This window comes from Camelina sativa, chromosome 17, assembly GCF_030686135.1.
Source record: "Camelina sativa cultivar CO46 ecotype springtype chromosome 17, ASM3068613v1".
NCBI lineage: Eukaryota > Viridiplantae > Streptophyta > Magnoliopsida > Brassicales > Brassicaceae > Camelina > Camelina sativa.
Window position 1 is genome coordinate 21838772 of NC_141896.1, and position 16437 is coordinate 21855208.

Sequence of the window (16437 nt, forward strand, 5' to 3'; positions counted from 1 at the left end):
TATATGATTATTTTATTTGTTTTAAAAGTCTTTTTATGGATGGAAAACTATGCCATGAAATCATATACTGAATATGATTTATGAATATAACATCTATTTTGTAAGATATATTCTAGTATATCTAGATTTTAACCCGCAGTATAACACGGATTAAGTTGTGTGTTAAAAAAATTAACTTTTGTTTATTAATTTTATTTGATTTATTTAGTATTTAAAATTATATATTGTATTTTGATTGTTAATTCTACGATTTAATCTATAGTATAACGCATATTAATTTTAGGACCAAATATGTAACGTATGTTTGTCAAAATCATCGTAACCGAGAAAGCCTACCAAACAACATTATTCCAAACTTAAATTTAATCCGAGAAATCATATTTTTGAAATTTTAACCCGTGCTCTAGCAAGAAATCATATTTCTTGAATTTTTTTCATATTATAGTGACATATTATTGATCCGTGCTATTACAAATCAAATTAGAGTGTTCATAATTTTTAACTTTTTGATTTATCATATATTTATGATATTCTTAAAATTATCAAATTAAACTATTTTTAAAGATTCCAAATTAAATTATTTAAAAAGTTTATTATAGTATATAAAACTATACAATTAACAAAAGAAATATATGAAATAAATTTAAATATTTAAATTTTAACCCGTTACTTAATCAAAATTTTCTGATAAAGTAAATTAAGATTTTATTTTTTAGTATAATCGGAAATCACTTGTAATCTGCGGAAGAATGATTAATTTCTGAGATTTTTTTGCCTATATATGGTTAGTTAATTTTTTTTTGAATATTTTATTTTACTCTTTAGAATATATTTTTAAGAAGATCCTAATCATAAATCTATATAACCTATCAAATAATTAATCCATATAACCTATCAAATAATTAATGTTAGTTATAACCTATATTTATATGGTCTACCAATTTGAAGTCATCTACTTCCGTTTTATTAAAAATGGATGATATGATAATGAACTAATAAAATTACAAACTTATCACACAACTTATAAAATATTTGAATAGTACAAAATGTTTAGTCAACAAATATACGGTTTTTTCTTTCGAAAATCATTGTTACATAATAAGTCAACAATGATCGGATTTATATTTACATGATAGTATTGATACATTTGTATAGTTTTAGGATGATGATATAACCTTTTGATAATTTTTTACTTACAGTATTAATCTATGTAGTTTTTGGATATTTAATTACATGTCGGCTTTACACATTTTTTATATGAAGAATGATGTTATATGGGTTCTTTTTAATCATTGTACTATATAATGTACAAAAGGATAAGCAAGCCACACTCCATAGTCCATATGTACGTTGTGTACGTTTCTTTTTCAAGTACATGACCTGATAGGCTGATACAATAATGAAAAACAATTATAGAGTATCTTTCGTTAAAAAAATTATAAACCCTAAGTTGACTTCTAACTTTTTTAAGTTGCTAATCCATATGGAGGAGGAATGTTTAAATAAATAATCATTGATGTGATTGTCATTGAAGCAACTAATTAAAGCTATAAGCAATTTGATCACGGTTAATGGTTTTCTGGTTTTAATAGTTCTTGAGGATGATCAATTAGAGGCTGTGACAACCTATCCCACGGATCCCATTAGCTTTCCGCTAGCTGTCCCAACGGACCGTCCGTGGATTCTGCTAGCCCTCCGCTAGCCGTCACAACGGAGTCCACGTTAGTCCTGTAGGACATCGATCTTAACTCATCACTGTAGATATCCAAATCCATCAGTAGGTTATTGGTGTGTCAGGCGTTCCTCGAATCTTGGTCCCCACCCTTTAAGAACTTTTCCACAGGACAAGCTGTCCACACCTCCTACAGGGGCTCCACCTGCTGGGATTCCCACATCCGGAAGCCTAGCACCACGGCCTCTCGGGCACCGACACCGCCCGCACTGACCCCAGCGCTTATGGTCCTATCAGTACCACCACCGGCCACACTCATGGACCCCTCCTAGAAGTCCTGCGACTCGCCAACACCCTCAGTTGTCACACTCTGCTCAACCGACTCACTAACTGTTGGGCCTCTGCCCCTACCACGACCACGACCACAACGGCGTCCCCGACCACGTCCGCGTCCACGACCAGCAACAACTCCACCCTTAACCATCTGCACTACCCAGAACAGAAAGCTAAGTACACAATTCAAAACCGCACACCAAACACACATCTTACCGTGGAATCTCATGAAAGGCTCGAACAGGATGATACTAGGACTCCATACCACACGCAAATTGACTAACTACTCATAATCAATTCCATCCACTTAACCATCCTAGAACCTTAAAGGCTCTGATACCAAACTGAAACACCCCGGCCCGTTTTCTTTTTTGTTTAAATACAATATATATATATATATATATATATATATATATGTATAATTAAGCATCTCATACTACTTAATTAACCAACCCAAACCACAACTCATCATTAAACCAGAAATAACCATTAAGCACAGCGGAAACATACCAATAATACAAAACCAATACACATCAATACAATAACACTTCTAACCATCCTATCCAACAACCTAGCATAACTCTATCCATGTTCCAACATAAACAATATAACCAACAACACACAAACGAGACCCTAGATCATCCTCCTCCTCATCGCCATGATTCCACTTCACAAACCTGCACACCACAAACAACAATTGAGATGCGTAAGTATTATCACAAATACTTAGTGAGGCAATCCTCCCATCTGCTGGGCTATACACACAAGCAACTGAGATTCCCATGTTTAACAAACAACAAACAAACACAACAAACCAGGAAAAATCACGAATCATACAAGTTGGTGTCGACCGACACCAGAGTGGTGTCGATCGACACTAGCCCAAACATGGCGTCGACCGACACTAACCTGGTGTCGATCGACACCGACTCTGCAGACGCGTTCTACTCGAAGCCGATCATCGAATCTCCGTTTCCAATCACCTCCAATCCGTTCCAAACTCACCCAAAAACTTCAGGAACCTATAAGAACCATAACACAACCACTAAAAGCAAGAACAACACCACAAAACACAACCAATCAAGCAAACAAAGGATTCTCAGGCTTAGATAAGCCATGGTCATGCACTCACCTCTTTTACAGGAAGTTTCTGACTCAAACTGACGAATCCAGCACCCTAGAAGGCTTCCCCTTCGTTCCTAGCACAATATCTCTACTCCACAGGAACAGATCTCACCAAAACAGCTTAGAATCTCCAAATCCCCTCAAGAACACTCTCTCTTCTCTCTTTTCTCTTTAGAACGGCCAAGACAACTCCTTTTCACGACCTAGGTCGAGTTTTCCCTTATATACATGGTTTAAACAACCCAATTAAATCAAACCAAATCCAAAACGACAATTAAAAACAACCTGGTCGAACCAACATCGATGGTGTCGATCGACACTCTCCTTGGTGTTAATCGACACCCCTTCCCAATATCCAGAAATTGATTTGCGGGTGTTATAGAGGTTTTGAGCTTAGCTTGATGAGAAAACCATGCACTTAAGACTCGTACGGGTAATGACAGACTAGTGAAGTTAGTGTAACCAACAATATTCTATAAAATCCCAAACTTAAAAGACAAACAAAAATAGTAATTAGGTGAATATGTTTTTTTTTTTTTGTGGTATCGAACAACAAAATAAATTTTAGTGATGTAGACAGACCTTCGGGATCAGAAGCCCATTGTTGACATACGGTTCGTTGACTTCATGATTCGTAAGAACGTACTTCGCTGACTTTACATCGACTTACTGTTCATAAACATCACTCTAGAATACGACATCCTTTTAATAAAAGTTATTAGTCGTGTTCATTTCGAAGCCGTGCAACCACCGTAAATAAAACAATCAATTATCCAAAAAAAACCATCTGATTCGTTGCAACGACGATCTAGAAAGACATAGTATATTCGAAATATGTTATGATTGGTATATGGATGGATCGTTCTAAAGTTTTAGTTGAAACGGTATATGATTGGTCCAGTGGCTTTGCATAAAATTTTAATACTAGCTAAGCTAGTTTAGAAACGTACATTACATAAACACATGCCTTACATATATTGGAGCTTGGTCTTGTGGGCGTTTGAGTCAAAACTTAAAAATTATATGAAGAATAAATTTTAAACTATCATATCTCAATATCCAATAATGCCGGAGGGTCGTTAAAAGTCAATGGAAGGATTGGGGTGATAAGATGAGATGACTCATATAAGCTATGAGTTCAAAAAAAAAAAACCTATACATTACAACTAGCAAACTTGGAAATAAAAAGCCGATATAACCTTGCGTTGTTTGAAAAGGCACCATCAACCAAACGAACGGACAATTATGAAAATGATTCTCCATCTTTGTTTTTGATTGAAGGGTGAATTACTCAAATGTTACTCATTTTAGGTAATATTATCAGAATCTACAAAAAAAATTTTTATTACTAGAATGTTTCGGGTATTTTCAAAATATCCAGCGTGCCTCTGTTTTATGTTACCGGAAAAAACGTTATTACAAAAATGCCATTGCCACGTCAGACGCCACGTCAGAAATCGCTGACGTGTAACCATAACTCAGCCGTAACGCGATACAGAGTATGTTGCGGCTGAGTTATAGGTATGTTACGGCTGAGTTATCGGAAAAACATTTGAGTAAGAGTGGACGGCTGACTTATGAAAATCTGGCTGAGTTATGCTAATAAGTCAGCCAAGCGTTATGGCTGACTTATTAAATTTGGCTGAGTTATGCGCATAACTCAGTTGTAGTAATGGCTGAGTTTTCACCTGATGGTTGAGTTGTCAAAATTTTGGCTGAGTTATCGCTACGACACGGTTGACTTGTCAAAATTTTGACTGAGTTATCACAACGACACGGCTGAGTTGCCATTTTCTGACTGGCTGAGTTATGAAAAATGGCTGACTTATGAGATGTAGTTACGGCTGAGGTATGGTAAAAAAACTATAACTCAGCCGTCATAAGCTGACTTATCGACAAGTCAGCCGTTTGACGGCTGACTTATTGGCAAAAGATTAATTACTAAAATGTTTTTCAGTTACGGCTGAGTTATCAAACGATACGGCTGAGTTACATATTTTCAGTTCATGAAGCGGCTGAGTTTGTCAGCAATTTTTTTTGCTTTTTAATTACTGTAATGTTTTTCGTGTTGTGGCTGAGTTTTAGTTAGGCTGAGTTATTGTATTGTTTCATGGCTGATTTGCCACGTCGGATGCAGCATCCATGTCAGCATTCCATGTCATCATCTTTTTTCTCCGGAAATACGAAACGTCATTCGACTCTGGTTCTTCAACTGGTTAATAAGTGAACTATTTACCTTCTTATTCACCTTGTTCTTCTACTTCTTCTTCACTTTCTTCTTCACACCTTGTTCTTCTACTTTTGTTCTTCTCCACCTTGTTCTTCATTATATTTCATGGATCCAGTGCCGGTACTAGTTGTGTCCGGTAATTGGATAAAGACACAAAGATATGTATTTAACTCCGACGAGAGAGGGTGTATAGTTGTGCAGATAGATGGAGGCACAACATACGACAAGCTTCTTAAGCTTGTCCTTGAAGACTACGGATTGGACTCGTTTAGACATGAGCTAAAGCTGAGCTACATGTTCTCGAACAGGGCAATGAAACATATGGCGCATGATACTCCACCAGTTTTTGTCTCCAATGATCGACAGTTGCAATGTTTTTTGGGGCTATGGAAAACCGATCAGCTACGTCTCTGTGTAGAGTTTTCGGCGAAAGAGTCTACAGAAACTAGTGGAGCTAGAGGAAGTATGATTCGGCGAAGCAGAGACTCGAAAGCAGAATCTACATACGAAGTGTGCAGTGGGGGATTTGAAGGCACTTGTTTTGATTATGGTGAGATTGTTGACAAAGAAAACGAAGAAGAAGTTGTCGAAGTAGCATCTGACGAAGAAGAAGACGATGAATTTTCAACCCGATTTGATGTTTTCGACGACTCCGATGGTGAGTCATCTGATGACGAGAAGTTTTCTGTATTGGGCGAGCCTCAGAGTACAGTGGAAGACCCACCTACTCCGCCTCCTCAGAAGAAAGCTCATAGAGATGATAACTTTGCCGGATCGAAGATGAATCCGGAGGCTATTAGGTTGGAGGTGTCAACGCTAAAAATTGCTGTAGGACAACGATACAGTAGCAAAAAGCAGTTCAGGAATCACGTGAAACTTATTTCGGTTAGGGATGGATTTGATTTTAATGTACCAGTCTCAAATCCGAGACAAGTGGTTTTTAGGTGTTGGGTTAAAGGATGTCTTTGGAGAGTTCGTGCATCTGTACAAGGGGATGACCCGGATTTTCATGTTCGTGTATACGATTTGGAACACACATGTTCTGTGACGAAACGTTCTACTAGATGCCGTCAATCAACAGTTGATGTACTGGCAGGTCTTTACAGGGACTATCTTGGTGATCTTGGTCCGGATGTTAAACCTAAAAGTGTCGGAGTCATTTTCAATAAGCAATTTAGTCTAAAGGTAATTACTATGTTTCGACTGACTTATTGATAATAATGGTTGAGTTATAGGTATGTATAGGCTGAGTTACTTATTGATAACAATGGCTGAGTTATAGGTATGTATAGGCTGAGTTATTTACATTTTACGGCTCATTTATTGATTATTTAAGGCTGACTTATTCGAATGTATCGGCTGAGTTATTTATATATTATGGCTGATTTATTAATTTGTTGGTGTCGACAGATGGGTTATTGGAAGGCATATCGAACGCTGCTGAATGCAAGGCAGATCCATCAGGGAACTCCTGAGGAAAGTTTTAGCGAGTTGCCTTCTTACATATTCAAGTTAAAAAGGGAAAATCCGGGTACAGTCACGCGTCTTCAAATAGGTGATGAAGATAGATTCAAATATGTTTTTATTGCTTTTGGTGCGAGTATTGCTGGGTTTGCTTTCATGCGCAAAGTTGTTATTGTCGACGGAACGTTTCTCCATGGTAGTTACAAAGGGACACTTCTAACAGCCCTAGCTCAGGATGGTAACTTTCAAATTTTCCCATTAGCTTTCGCTGTTGTTGACACTGAAAATGATGAGTCTTGGCGTTGGTTCTTTACACAACTCAAAGTTGCCATTCCAGACGAAAAGGATCTTGCGATAATCTCCGACAGACATCAGTCAATAGGGAAAGCGATTCGTCAAGTGTATCCGTTGGCTTCACGTGAAATTTGCACTTACCATTTGTATAAGAACATCTTGGTGAAGTTCAAAGGAAAACATTTGTTCCCTCTGGTGAAAAAAGCGGCAAAGTGTTTTAGGCTAACTGATTTTAATGAGGCTTTCAATGAGATTGAAGCACGTCATCCCGAACTACATGGATACCTCCAACGAGCTGGTGTCCGAATGTGGGCGCGTGTTCATTTCCTAGGTGATAGGTACAATTTAATGATAATGAATATTGCAGAATCAATGAACCATGCACTGTCAACTGCTAGAAGTCTTCCCATAGTTCAACTTCTAGAATCGATACGGGATATGATGACCAGATGGTTTTCTGAACGGAGAGAGGATGCGAAATCGCAGCAAACAACGCTCACTCGAGGTGTTGAGAAACTATTACAGGTAATTTTACATAAGTCAGTCGTCAATGTTGATAACTCAGCCGTAACAGTTACCATATCTCTGCCGTAATTGTTTCCTTATCTCAGCCATTACCATTATAGTTTCCATAACTCAGCCATTGTTGTTTCAATAACTCAGCCATAATTGCTTTCATAACTCAGCCTAAAACGTTTTTGTTTTTTGTTCTACTCCCTTATAGGACCGTGTCACCGGAGCAAGACTTATGGAGGTACAAACGATTGATGCTGTACGTGTTGAAGTGAAATATGGATCATCTTTGCATGTTATAAATTTAGAAATAAAAAGTTGCACATGCCGTCGTTTCGACCACGAGAAAATACCATGCATCCATGCAATCGCAGCTGCAGAGCATATGGATGTGTCTCGTATATCCATGTGCGATACAAAATTTAGGAGTGTCGATTTGGTTAACGGATGGGCTGGTTCAATCATGCCTCCAGATGAATCATTCTCTGCTCCTGAAGTTGTGGATAATCAGAAGTGCTTGCCTCCGATTGTTGTGAACCAGCCAGGAAGACCAAAGAAGCGTAGGATTAAATCATCTTTGGAAGTTGCTACTGAAAATAAACGCCCTGGGAAGCAACACGCATGTTCGCGATGTAAGCAAGTTGGGCACAATGCGAAAACTTGTGCTCTATAGTTTATTTTGTGTTATTACTCATCTGTCAAAGTATTATTACTTTATTTTGTGGTATTACTCATCTGTCAAGTAGTATAACTCAGCCATAACACACTATAACTCAGCCATCACATGAATCGTCGAGATATTTCGTCCTGTATCATGATAACTCAGTCGTAATAAACTATAACTCAGCCATATAATCAGTCGTATTAATCAGTCGTTTGTTTTCATATTGTTTCTTTGATAACTCAGTCATGACATGAATCGACTATATATTTTGTTTTCCCGTAAAAGCTATAACTCAGCCGTAAATTTTATAACTCAGCCATGACATTAAACTTCGCTAAAATCGTTTTGATTAGTTTCCATTACACTTCATCCAAACAACAACAAAAAATATGTATAATAACAACGCCTAAATGCGAGATCTCTGGTCGGGGGAGCCCGATCGAAAAGTTTTGCCACCAACCCTCTAGCGTTCTAGACGGTCCTACAATCGCAGAACGGGAGCTGGGCCAGATATGTCAGTCTCCAATGGTTCCTCCACTGCGAGTTCGTTCACCGCAATTCGACATAAATCTCCTACCCGTTGTAAGGCCTCTAGCCTTTCGATTGGCAATCCGGAGCCTCTGGACATCATGTCCTCTATAAAGGCACATGGGCCTTCAAGAAGATGGCGCTCGCGGAAGGCTTCACCCGACGACTCCAGGAAATTGACGTATCGGATTAACCTAGTCAAGCAAGCTCGATAGGCCTAGACATCCGTCACGAACGGGAAGGCGGTTTCCCTCAGGGGTTCGCGATCGCCTTTCGGGAGATGAAGCAGGACTTGGATGCATCCAAGAAGCGCATCGAGATTCAAGAAGAAATGATCTTGTATTTGGAAAAGAAATATGACGCTCTGGCGAAGAAGTTTGAGAGCTTGAACAAGTATCTGTGAGATTAGTCAAGCTCCGTTGTTTTTTTTTTTTTTTTTTTGGAATTGATATGAACTTTCTATGTTGTGGTGTTTTATCAATCTATTTTAATAACTCAGTCATGATTAATTATAACTCAGTCATGATTAATTATAACTCAGCCGTCATAAACGATATCTCAGCCAACCCTCAAATTAGAATGACTAAATAACCGACTAAACCGAACCGACCGATAAAATAAAACCCCTTCGACGACTCAAAGTCCTAGATGAGAAAAAGAAAAAACCGTCCGAATTCTAAGTCCGGAACGGTCGGGGTTTCACCATCACCGTCTGGGTTGGTCCTGCAGACGAAGTGGAGGCCGTGGACCTGATAGATCGTCTGCCAGCGGTTCCTCCACCGTTACCTTGTCCAGTTCGGTTCGCCAGAACTGACGAGCTTGCCTTAGGGTCTCCAGTCTCTCCCTCGGAACTTCAACGCCTCTCCAAGTCTTCCAAAAAGGAACACGGGCCCTCGACCAAGTGCCTCTCACGGAAAATTGGGCCGGCCGACTCCAGGAAATTGGCGTACTGCCTTAATATCTCTATGGAAGCCCGGTAGGCCCAGATATCCAGAGTAAACGGGTGCGCGGTATCTTCGAGAGGTTGACAGTCAGCCTCAAAAAGGACAGGCACCTCCATACTCGCCACCAGCTCTTGGCACGCCGCATGCGCGGCGAGCAGTCCAGTCATACGCCACTTCTCCAAGAAGAAACCTTCGGCGATTATTTCGTTCATGACCCGAATAGTCCCGTCCAAACGATAAAGCCGACAGACTTCGGCCAATCTACGGCGTCTCGCCATAAGGTGAGCCCCCAGCCTATAGCGGCGAGCTCGATACCTTCGGAGTTCCTGACATACGAGGCTCCCTTCTACACCCGTCATATCGACATGCGGAACAAGTGCGCGAACGCGGAACGTTTCCACGCCCTCTTGGGCGGAGGGATTATTCGACGTTTCAGTTCGGCTGGAACCGCTCGCCGACGCGGCTATCCTTTCCCGAGCCCGTCTCAGCCACGCAGATCGAGTAGTCACCATCTCTTTCTCTCTATATCTTGGAAAGTTGTGGAGGTTGGAATATTTCAATCACTCAGGCTCTCAAACCTATTTGTACGGGATTATGGGAAGTAACCGCCGCTGAATCCACCAATCAGAGTGCAGTGAGATTTTCGCTGCGTCCCTAGAATCTCGCTGATTAATTATAACTCAGCCGTCAATAGACGATATCTCAGCCAACCCTCAAATTAGAATGACTAAATAACCGACTTAACCGAACCGACCGATAAAATAACTTTTCCAATTTGATATTTTTGAATTGGTATGTTTGGTTTATTTCGGATATATTCGGCTTAATTTTGGTTATATTAGGCTAATCTACTTTATTACAATATATTTTGGGTTATTTATTAGAATGACTAAATAACCGACTAAACCGAACGGACCGATAAAATAAATTTTCCAATTTGATATTTTTGAATTGGTATGTTTAATTAATTTTAGATATATTCGGCTTAATTTCTGTTATATTAGGCTAATCTACTTAATTACAATATATTTTGGATTATTTATTGTTAGATATTAATATAACCGACCCATAACCGGAAATAACCAATTTTTTTTTTGATTTTTTGATTTTTTTTTTAAATATTCAAATGGTAATAATATTATTATATCCATAATATCACCTTAAACCATACACATTAAAACACATTAGAACCAAATCCAAAAATCAAATAATCTAAACCCTACATCTCAAACCCTAAACCCCAACCCTAACCCTAACCCTAACCCCTAAACGTCATGTGTTGTATGTTTTACACATCCTTGGTGAGAATGTGTAAAAATCAATCTTTCTCTATAATTATTACTTTTTATTGGTTATAATAATTGTAATATTCATAATTCAATTTTACATTTAATTGTTGAGTTATAATAATGTAAATTTACAAATATTTTATAAGTCAGCCGTGTAAGTCAATAACTCAGCCATCACTTAGTCACTTTGTCGGAATTTTAAGATTTTTTATTCGAATTTTGAGTTCAATTTTTTAATTATTTTGTATAATATATTGTGAAAAAACTAACTTTATAAATTGATTACGCGTGTGGATCTGAGCAGGCACAGAATTATTGTTTGGGCTTCCCCAACAACACTTTTAGTAATATCGAGGCACGGCACGAAAGACTAAACGAAGCCGTACCAAGTACATAACTCAGCCATAACTCACTCATCCATACGAAGTAGATAACTCAGCCGTTCGAAATATATAACTCAGCCATAACATATATGTTTATTCAAGTACAATTCCTACCAAAAGAAATCCAAAGGTTTTTTTACATATCCAAAGTGCAAGTCCTACCTACCAAAAGAAATACAAATGTTTTTTACGTGAACTGATTCATAAAATTAGGTGACTCATCGAAGATTTCTGCTACCATTTTAACACGTATACCCTGGATGTTTTGATCACAGATTCCATCGAAAGACACACCAAGCGCTAGACATTCTATAAACTTTAAAGCGTACACGCCACAGTCACCAACCTGTACGTTTTGCGGGACCTTGGAGACTGTCCTCCTCCTGAAGGTAAACTGTTTGTAAGTAGGTGTACGAATTACGTGAGGAACGTTTGCGTTCATCATTGCTGGAATCATCCGCGTAAACGCCCTACAAGCATTCAGCATTCTAAGCTCACTCTCTCCGGTTACTTGTCCCACGATGCTATCATAGCAATCAATATGCCTTCTGTTGAGATCCACATGCAGCGCCACCCAGTGATCGCCTCCAGTTTGTGGAGCAATATACAGGTGATCCACATCTTCTATCCACTTCAAATTAGTTTGTTCGTCTGATGGAATCAAACCTTTAACTAATTCTTCATAACAATTGCCAGTCATTGTAAAAAACTTGGGTGCAGACATTAACATCGGATAATGACGGTGAACCATTTCACTGGTGAACCACGGGTCTATAAACGCAATGCGTTTGTTGTGGAATGGGAAGGGATCTCATTTGTACCTACACCTAAGGACTCTCATAAACGCGCCCAAGTGCTGTACAACAGAAAACTGAGTAGTAAACAACAACGCAGCCATAATGTAATATAAGTCAGACAACGACAACAATAACTAAGACATTAAGATAAACTTACTTCATTAGTAAGGCACCCATATCTACCATATTCTTCTGGCTTCTCTGGCCAGTCCTTTCGTTTGGTGATTAGCACCCTATAGAATTCAATTTCCATTCTGCCTTTGCCTAACGGGATATTCCTAACAAACAAATAAACACAAGTTAATATAATGTTAACAAGCTGTTATTAACTTGTTAAGCAAAAGGGTCTAAAGGGTCATACTCGGCTTTCTTTAGGTGCTCCAAAAGTTTCTGAACCTTGACCGGATCAACAGGTGCCAGAGGATCATATATTCCAGGTCCAGGTGAACAGTTCTTCCTCATGCACGTCAGTCCGTTGTCTCCAATATTAGGGAAAATCCAGCTTGGATGATCTTGTTGTGTATTCAATGCACTCCCATCCGCTGACAGCTTAACACTCTCCAGACTTAAAGCTTTAATTCTATCAAGCCTAATCTTTTCCTCTTCATCATCCTCAGATTCAGGTTCAAGTGAGTCGGCTTCAGCAAAATACTCGTCTGTAATATCTTCTGCACCAGCTTCTGCACCAGCTTCTGAACCTCCAGGTAGTACAAATTTCAACGGCTTAACACCAGCAGCCACAACAGCAGCAGTAGGATTTTTAGGCGCCCTACCTCTACCTCTACCTCTACCTCTACCTCTACCTCTACCTCTACCTCCAGCCGCAGCTACTTCTTTAGCCTGCTTTGCCGCAGCTACTTCTTTGGGCTTCTTTAACGCAACTACTTCTTTGGCCTTCTCTGCCGCCTCTAACTCTTTGGCCTCCTCTGCCGCCTCTAACTCTTTAACATTTCTCCTCGTGGAAGGCCGTGTTTTCGTATCAGATGGTCTCTTAGTAGCTGGAGACTTCTTAGCATCTGGAGAAGTCAAATAGTTCTTTTTTTGTATATTAAAATTATAATAACTCAGCCTAAACATTTTGAAAAATCAGCCATAAAACAAAGATAAATCAGACATTACCTTCTCTCCCGCCTCTAACTCTTTGGCCTTCTCTGACGCCTCTAACTCTTTGGCATTTCTCCTCGTGGAAGGCCCTGTTTTCGTATCAGCTGGTTTCTTAGCAGCTGGAGACTTCTTAGGAGAAGTCAAAGAGTTCTTTTCCTGTATATCATAGCAAAGACAATTAAAATTATAATAACTCAGCCTAAACATTCTGAAAAATCAGCCATAAAACAAAGATAAACCAGACATTACCGACTCTCCCGCCTCTAACTCTTTGGCCTTCTCTGACGCCTCTAACTCTTTGGCATTTCTCCTCGTGGAAGTCCCTGTTTTCGTATCAGCTGGTTTCTTAGCATCTGGAGACTTCTTAGGAGAAGTCAAAGAGTTCTTTTCCTGTATATCATAGCGAAGACAATTAAAATTATAATAACTCAGCCTAAACATTCTGAAAAATCAGCCATAAAACAAAGATAAACCAGACATTACCGGAACTTTTGGTGGACCTTTTGATGTCTGCAGTTCCTGTCCATGTCCCAGGTTATTTAGTTCTTGTCCCATTTTTAAAGTCTGGTCAGTCGTGCTCTTTGGAAGCACGAGCTCTTTCATCTGTTTGAGGTCCGTCTCAAAAGATCCAAGCCTGGTTTCAATCCTTTCATCCATCTTCTTCTCCAGATTCGCCGATACATTTTCAATGTTCCTATCAACGGTGTCAAACTTTGTGTATAACTTAGAGATCAATTCGTAGAGATCATCTTCCCCAACATCTTCCCCAACATCTTCCTCCTCACTTACCTTTTTTTCTTTCTTCTTCCTCTCCTGTGCAACTCCTTCACTAGTTTCCTGACTGTTGGAAACTTTCATCTTCTGAACTTTCTGCTTCTTTGCGGGAGGAGATTCAGACTCAACAACTGCTTCAGCTTTCTTTTTCTTTTTCTTCTTATCACTCTCCTTAACATCCCAAAAACCTTTAACAAACGTATTCAGATGTATGTCTTCAATCAGGCGATCGATTGCTGGGTCGTCTTCTTCTTCTGGCCACGAATGAAATAGCTTGCAGCCATTTTCCTTCATAACCATATTAATCACACGCAGCTGTAACATAAGAGATTATGAAACCCATCAGTAAGTTTTAACTCAGACAAGACTAAAGCATAAATCAGTCATTACTAAAACATAACTCAGCCAACACTAAAGCATAAATCAGCCATTAATAAAACATAACTCAGCCGTTACTAGACAATAACTCAGCCATAACTAATCATACTCATCCATTACTAAACAATCACTCAACCAGATATAAACCTTACCTCACCAAGCGCTTTGATCTCTTCAGCAATTGCGGTTTCCAGCGATGAACGTGTACGGTTTCCACCCCATTGAAGCATCGGTATACCACCATCTTCAGCTGATGCATTCCCAAACCGTTCTCCAAAGCATTTGATGGACTCATACGCCCAAACCTGTAACACGGCTGTAAACCCGCTAAGGGTGTACGACTTTCCCGTAGGGTTCAGCATCTTTATGGAATCAACAAGAGCTTCAAATGCTGACCGACCCCACGGATACGTCTTCATTGCTTCATCATCAAAAACTCTTTTGGCACTTTCATATGGAATTCTAGAGTTATGATGCAAACCATAAAGTCCAATGTGTTGAAGAAGCAACAGCCCCAACCATTTACGATGATCAAGGTTAACCCATCCCCGGCACACTTTTAATGCTTCCCTGAGTTCAAGTAGCGTTGGACCTGCCCCACCAGGCACTTTCAAAAGTCGGAAGAACTTTTTGTGTTCCTCTTCAAGTTCAAACTGTTCAGTAGGCATTGGGTCTATGTTTAACCCAGTCAGATAATGAAATTCATTCAACCCAAACCTGATAGGTTGACCGCCGACCACAAACCAAAGCTCCTTCTTATGTACCCTTAACTGGTTACATAGTAGGAAATGAACAACCTTACCAGACCAGACGAATTGGCTATCAACTAGCTTAGAGATTATTCAAATTGGTACTTTCTTCGTTTCATCCCACGCATCCAGTCCTATTGATTCCCTAATCTGAGGGAATTCTTTCATCCTGAAATTTGTGTTTATATCTCTAGACTCTATTTTAGCGTATAGTCTTGGGGGGTAATCCCTTGCTTGTTCTTCAGAAGAAATAATCACCATCGACATCTGTTGTAGTTCATAAGTAAATCATAACATAAATCAGCCATAACATAAAACAAACTCATACATAAAGCATAACATAACTCAGCCACAAACACATAACTCAGATCTAAAGCACAAAATATCTCAGTCACAACTCATCCGTCCGCAAAATAAAACAAAAAGTAAATCAGCCATCAAATCGAATAAATCTAACAAATTAGCCATAAACCCTAAAATAACTGAGCCGCAACATAAAACAAAAAGTAAATCAGCCATCGAATCGAATAGATCTAACAAATCAGCCGTAAACCCTAAAATAATTGAGCCGTAACATAAAACAAAAAGTAAATCAGCCATCGAATCGAATAAATCTAACAAATCAGCCGTCATTAACAACGGCGACAATCAGCCATAAATCATCGAAAAAACCCACATTCAGCCGGAAAACTCGAAATTAAACAGTCGACACATACCGGATAGACGAAGACGAAGAAGACGAAGAAGACGAAGAGAGAGAGAGAGCCAATTGAAGAAAGAGAGTGCGACGACGAAGAAAGACGGTGAGAGATGACGGCGAGAGATGACGGCGGGAGATTGACGGCAAGAGAGTGGACAATGACAGTATCGCCGGCGACGAGAGACGAGAGTTTCGATAATTTTTTTTTCTCGCGGTTTGTGAATAGTTAAAACTATTCACTTTCCCTCTCTTTGATATAAACGAGAGAAAACAAAACTGTGGATCTAAAAAAACTGCTTAATGACGTGTTAATTCATATCTGATGTGTATTTTAATTTGTTGATGTGTATTTTTTTTTTTTTTACTCAAATTCGGAAAACAAAACCCAAGGGGTAAATTGTAATTACACCCAGAGCACTAAACATTCTAGTAATTTTCAAAAGATTTATAGATTTGAGTAATAAACCAACTTTTGGATAACATTTGAGTAATTCTT